General features: G+C 46.6%; 1 protein-coding gene across 1 annotated transcript in view; it reads left to right on the top strand.

Annotated features, from left to right (window-relative positions):
- Positions 1–7,022, top strand: part of ARHGEF37 (Rho guanine nucleotide exchange factor (GEF) 37) — a 54,838-nt gene that overhangs the window by 21,703 nt on the left and 26,113 nt on the right. The gene's annotated exons all lie outside the window — the stretch shown is intronic.

Raw genomic sequence — 7,022 nt, 5'->3', positions numbered from 1 at the left:
AGCCAGGATGGTCTCGATCTCCTGACCTCGTGATCCGCCCGTCTCGGCCTCCCAAAGTGCTGGGATTACAGGCTTGAGCCACCGCGCCTGGCCCAATAATTTGTAATTTGAAGGCGATAAATAGTTGTGGTAACTTCTGGGTGTGAGGGAAGGCCTCTGGAGCAGTGAATATATGACCTGAGATCTGAGTATCAGGAAGGAACTAGCCTTGAGAATATCTGAAGGGAGAGTAGAGAGCATAGTTGTGCAAAGGCCCCGAGGCAAGGATGAGTCCATAACGTTTAAAGGACAGACGGAAGGTTGATGTGGCTCCAGGGAAATTAATGAGGGGAGACTGTCAGGGGATAAGATAGAAGAGGCGCACAAGGACCAGATCATGCACAATTTTATAGGTCATGGCAAGAAGTTTGAAGTTTATTCTAACTGTGATGGGGAGCCATTGGACAGTTTTGAGTGGGGAAGTGACATGGTTTGATTTATGTTTTTCTTTTCCTTTTTTTTTTGAAACGGAGTCTTGCTCTGTCACCCAGGCTAGAGTGCAGTGGTGCAATCTTGGCTCACTGCAATCTCTGCCTCCTGGGTTCAAGTGATTCTCCTGCCTCAGCCTCCCAAGTAGCTGGGACTACAGGTGCCCGCCACCATGCCTGGGTACTTTTTGTATTGTTAGTAGAGATAGGGTTTCACCATGTTGGTCAGGCTGGCCTTGAACTCCTGACCTCTTGATCTGCCTGCCTTGGCCTTCCAAAGTGCTGGGATTACGGGCGTGAGCCACCACACCTGGCTGATTTATGTTTTTCAAAGATCTCTTTGGCTGTTGTGGACAATGGATTATGAGGGGGTGGTGAGAGTGGAAGCAGCGAGATCAGTTGTGGCCCAGATGAGAAATGAGGATAGTCTCCTTTGGTTTAATTTTTTTTTTTTTTGAGATGGGATCTCACTCTATTGCCCAGGCTAGAGTGCAATGGAGCAATCATGACTCACTTGCAGCCTCCACCTTCCAGCCTCAAGGATCCTCCTGCCTCAGCCTCCTAAGGAGGATAGTCTTCTTATTCTGAAATGGTTAGGATAACCATAGCAGAAAGAAAGGAGGAGTGGGTGCAAACCTCATACCTGTCTCCTTCTGTCTCATCCCATCTGCTGCCAGGATTCCCATGGTAAGGGGTTTCCTAGTGGAGTCAGGAGATATAGGGGAATGGGTGGGTGCCAGATTCACTACAGTGGCAGAAAGGAGGAGGAGATGAAGGTACCCAGTGCTGTGGCCACCCAAATGCCCCTGGCTTTTATACCACCAATCTTCTAACCTTTCCCGAACATGAATGATGAGGATGGGGATTAAAAACAACAAACATGCAAAAAAAGCTTTGTGGGTTTTTTTTTGTTTTTTTGAGATGGAGTCTTGCTCTGTCACCCAGGTTGGAGTGCAATGGCATGATCTCGGCTTACTGCAACCTCTGCCTCCCAGGTTCAAGCAATTCTCCTGCCTCAGCCTCCTGAGTAGCTGGGATTACAGGTGCCCGCCACCACGCCCGGTTAATTTTTGTGTTTTTAGTAGAGATGGGGTTTCACCATGTTGGCCAGGCTAGTCTCGAGCTCCTGACCTCCGGTGATCTGCCCGCCTTGGCCTCCCAAAGTGCTGGGATTACAGGCGTGAGCCACCGTGCCTGACCTAAATACACAAACAAATCTTAAAAACCTACTTTCTGAGTGTTTACAAAATGCTAAGCACTGTTCTTATATACATATATTAATTCACTTCATCTCAAAATAACCCTGAAATGTAGATACCATTATCTCATTTTACAGTTGAGGAATCTTTGGCACAGAGAGAGGCAATAACCTGCTTAGTCATGCAGCTAGGGGCAGAGCCAGAATTTGAATGCAGGTAGTTGGCCCTGAGAGTCAGAGCTCTCAACTGCTACACTGAATTGCTTCTGCATGGTAGAAGGTGAGACTAAAGCCTGTGTATTGTGTGTTTATCATTCCTTTGAAAATATAGTTCTTTACTAAAATAGCAATGTGAGTGAGTTACTATTCCCTATAAATGATAAGGGAATGCAAAATTAAAGAACGAGATTTTTAAAAGTATCTGTAGGCCGGGCATGGTAACTCATACCTATAATCCCAGCACTTTGGGAAGCTAAGGCGGGTGAATCACCTGAGGTCAAGAGTTCGAGACCACCCTGGCCAACATGGTGAAACCCCATCTCTACTAAAAATACAAAAATTAGCCAGGTGTGGTGGCACACACTGGTAATCCCAGCTACGTGAGAGGCTGAGACACGAGAATTGCTTGAACCCGGGAGGCAGAGGTTGCAGGGAGCTGAGATCCTGCCAGTGCACTCCAGCCTGGGTGACAGAGTGAGACTCTGTCTCAAAAATAAAAAAATTTAAAAAGTACCTATAGATGTTCTCACAGGTACTTTCTCTTTTATCATTTGATCATTATTTCTGTTAATAATTAACACTTATTTGAATGGAAATTGATACAGCCCCAGGCTGAAAACATTCTAAGGTCTAAGGACTTTGAGCTCTGGCTCTTCTGTAGCTACATGTTTGAGATCTGGTGAGGTTCCTTGTAAAGGTCTTCATTTCTCAGTCTGCCTTCCTGCTGGGCCCACAGAGCCAAAAGGCTACTTGTGTCCTGATCACACCTGGTGACATGTCCATGAGCTGCCCTCACTGCTTCACTGTAGGGTTTCCAGTTAAAATATGAGACATGCTTATGCTAAAAAATTATTCATTGTTTATCTAAAATTCAAATTTAACAGAGCATCCTGTATTCCTCTCTCCCCTGCAAATTTGGCAGTCCTGTTCCCTGGCCTTTACAGAGTCTGCAGAAAATACCCTTCTCATCCCTTGTCTCTTGTGGTTGCCAAAAAGAGGCCCAAATAACCCACATGGCTTTTCTTCTCCTCAGTGCAACTATGTGCCGGGTCAGGCTGCCCTGGCTCCTGCCCACTGTCTCTCTATTCCCCTTCTAGCCCCTAGGCCTTGATATGCAAGGAGAGCCCTTTTCCCAGTAGGGCAGCAACAGCATTTTTTTTTTTTTTGAGACAGAGTCTCTCTCTGTCGCCCAGGCTGGAGTACAGTGGCGGGATCTTGGCTCACTGCAACCTCTGCCTTCCGGGTTCAAGTGATTCTCATGTCTCAGCCTACCAGGTAGCTGGAATTACAGGCGTATGCCACCACGCCCAGCTAATTTTTGTATTTTCAGTAGAGACTGGGTTTCGCCATGTTGGTCAGCCTGGTTGCAAACTCTTGGCCTAGCAACAGCATTTTGAAAGATTTTTTGGGGGCTGGGCATGGTGGCTCACGCCTACAATCCCAGCACTTTGGGAGACTGAGGCAGATAAATCACCTGAGGTCAGGAGTTCGAGACCAGCCTGGCCAACACAGTGAAACCCCATCTCTACTAAAAAATAAAAAAATTAGTTGGGCATGTGGGTAGGCACCTGTAATCCCAGCTACTTGGGAGGCTGTGGCAGGAGAATTGCTTGAATCCAGGAGGTGGAGGTTGCAGTGAGCCAAGATTGTGCCACTGCACTCCAGCCTGGGCAACAGAGCAAGACTGCATTTCAAAAAAAAAAAAGAGAGAAATATAGTGTTAGCTACAAATATTTAAAATTTTCAAGTAGCTACATTAAGAAAATTAAAGAGGCAACTGAAATTAATTTTAACGATATCTTTTATTTAACTCAATAGATCCAAAATAATATTTCAACATGTAATCAGTATAAACATTCATCATTCATTACTTTTGTTTTGTATGAAGTCTTTGAAATCCAGTATCTTTTACACTGACAGCACGTCGCATTCGGGGTTCACCATGTTTCAAGCGCCCAATAGCCACGTGTGGCTGGTGACTACTGTATTTGAGCACTGCAGGTCTAGTGGTTATAGCAGAAGCTTTGGAATCTGACTAAGAAGGTCCTGCCACCCACAAGCTCTTTCCTTTCTGAGTCCCAGTTACTGCCACCTTAAAATGAGCTTGAAAACAGTATCCATCTCTGTGCCAACAATGATGCCAAGTACGTAACCTGAAGCTCTTTGAATTCTCATAAGATCATTACTTGTTGATTATTATTAATAACCTCCATTTTACCAAAGACATCTCTGAGGCTCAGAGAGGCTAAGTAACTTTCCCAAGGTCACACAGCTTGACCAGGCAGTTAGTATTTGAACCCAGCTCTTCTAGAGCCCTAGGTCTTGACCATGCTGCTTCCCTTTCTCTCCTTTCCAACTAATCCCAGCTAGAGATAAAGTGCCCCCTTTGACGCTAGGAATAAATTGTTTGCTAATCTGTGACTGGAGAAGGACAAGCAGGGAGGAAATAAGCCTTTCCTTTGGTGTAATTGGCATTCTTGCCTCTTTGGACCACTCTGTTCTCTGGGAGTTCACCTTCCTCCATCCTTTAGTTACTGAAACACCCTTGCCCCTGGCCACACTGGTATGACAGTTTCCTTGGCATGTCTGTCTCATTCCTGAGGACACACCCATGTTGAGGAGAGTGTGGGAACTGGCCTAGCTTTCAAGGCCACACCCAACCTATCTCCTAGCAGGGCTGTCTCTGCAGTTGGCTGATCTCTCTCTCACACCGCTTCCTCCTGGCTGCAGTTTCTCGTGGTCATGTTCTGTCGGGCTCTAGGGGCTTCTCCTGGGAGTTCTTGCTAGGCGTCAGCTGAACCGACACTGGGAAAGGGTAGGTCCAGGGATGGCGATCTCCCCATGGGGATCTTTGCTGAGAACTTGCACCTCTGGCCACCAACTGATGTGTCCCAACACAGACCTTGTCTAGGTCAAAGGTCTAGCCCATGGCTTTGGCAGGCAGTAGGGTCAGCTGGGCTTCCTGTGGTCCCTGGTTCCCCACCTGCCTTCTTGTGGTTAATATATTTTTCTTCACCCTCACTACTTCCTCTCAAGTCCGTCCACCTTCTCTAGGTCACTAATCTCATCAGTTTCTGTTTTGAAAATATGGAATGCTTAGCAAATTTGCGTGTCATTTTTGCAGAGGCACCATGCTAATCTCTATATTGTCCCAACTTTAGTGTATATGATGCTGAAACTGAGCACCAGCGTCATCCTTTTAAGCAGAAATCAGATCCTGTCACCGCTGCTCAAAGCCCGCCAGTTGCTTCCTGCCACCATTAGAATAAAACCTGAATCCCTTACTGCACTTCACTGACTTTGAGACCCTACATGATCTGGCTTCTGTTGCCTGCTTATTTCCTCTACTTTATTTTTATTTTTAAAAATTAATTTATTTATTTTTTGAGACAGTCTTGCTCTGTCACCCAGGCTGGAGTGCAGTGGCACAATCTCAGCTCACTGCAACCTCCACCTCCAGAGTTCAAGCAGTTCTCCTGCCTCAGCCTCCTGAGTAGCTGGGATTACAGGCACCCGCCACCACGCCTGGCTAACTTTTGTATTTTTTTAGTAGAGACGGGGTTTTGCTATGTTGGCCAGGCTGGTCTCAAACTCCTGGCCTCAAGTGATCCACCCGCCTTGGCCTCCCAGAATGCTGGGATTTCAGGCGTGAGCCACAGCGCCCAACCTATTTTATTTTTCGACACTATCCACCTGGAGATTAGTTTCCTCTACTTTATGCCCTTGTTCACCTGCTCCAGCCACACTTGCCTTCTTGCTGTTGTGCTTGTGGCCAGCACTTTCCTGCCTCAGGGCCTCTGCAGGTGTCCTTCCCTAATACTGGGTGCTGCTCTTCCCTTGCTTGTTCCCAGGGCTGGTTACCTCTGCCTCTGTGGCAGACATTTACACCTTGTGAGAGGCCTTCCTCAGGTACATCCCCCACCCTTTTCTAACTCTTTATTTGGCTTCGTTTTAATTCATGGCACTTATCATATGTATATAATAAATATATTACATATGTAATATGACATATGAGGATGGGGATTAAAAATAACAAGTACGCAAACAATTTTTTTTTGTTTTGTTTTGAGATGGAATCTTGCTCTGTTGTGCAGGCTGGAGTGCAGTGGTGCGATCTTGGCTTACTGCAACCTCCGCTTCCCAGGTTCAAGCAATTCTCCCTCAGCCTCCCAAGAGTAGCTGGGACTACAGGAACACACCATCATACCTGGCTAATTTTTGTATTTTCAGTAGAGACAGGGTTTTACCATGTGGGCCAGGCTGGTCTGGAACTCCCGACCTCGTGATCCACCCTTCTTGACCTCTCAAAGTGCTAGGATTATAGGCGTGACCCACCACACCCGGCCATAAGTACTGTTTCTATTTGCATTCCATAGATGAGAAAACAGAGAGCCAGAGGAGTGACGCTTGCCTCAGGTTACAACTGGGAAAGGGTTGTTGGAGATCTGGCCCTAGTTCCCTCGAATCCAAGCCCATACCATAACCAGTTGTGTTATGCTGCAGCATGTCTTTGTAAATTGGGGATTTATCGTTGTGCTTGTCACACGTTTTGTCTTTAATTGTAAAGATAAAATGAGCGGCTGGGTGTGGTGGCTCATACCTGTAATCCCAGCACTTTGGCAGGCCGAGGGAAGTGGATCACCTGAGGTCAGGAATTCAAGACCAGCCTGGCCAACATGGTAAAACCCCGTCTCCACTAAAAATACAAAACTTAGCCGGGCATGGTAACATGTGCCTGTAACCCCAGCTACTCAGGAGGCTGAGACAGGAGAATCGCTTGAACCCAGGAGGCGGAGGTTGCTGTGAGTCAAGATTGCGCCACTGCACTCCAACCTGGGCGACAAGAGCAAGACTCCGTCTCAAAAAAAAAAAAAAGAGCTAATGGTTATGAGTGTGCTTTGTGTACTATAAAGCACTGTCCAAATGTGAGCATTATTAATATTCCTGGTATGACTATAGCTACCATTTAGTAAGTGCTCACAGGGTCCCAGCCTAAGATGTATATCATTCTGTCACTCAATCCTCAGAACAACCTTGTGAAAAGATGAAAAAGGCTGGGCGCGGTGGCTCAAGCCTGTAATCCCAGCACTTTGGGAGGCCGAGACGGGCGGATCACGAGGTCAGGAGATCGAGACCAT

The sequence above is a fragment of the Mandrillus leucophaeus genome, unplaced genomic scaffold (genome assembly GCF_000951045.1).
Source record: "Mandrillus leucophaeus isolate KB7577 unplaced genomic scaffold, Mleu.le_1.0 Scaffold282, whole genome shotgun sequence".
Taxonomy (NCBI): domain Eukaryota; kingdom Metazoa; phylum Chordata; class Mammalia; order Primates; family Cercopithecidae; genus Mandrillus; species Mandrillus leucophaeus.
This window is presented reverse-complemented; position numbering and strand designations above follow the sequence as displayed.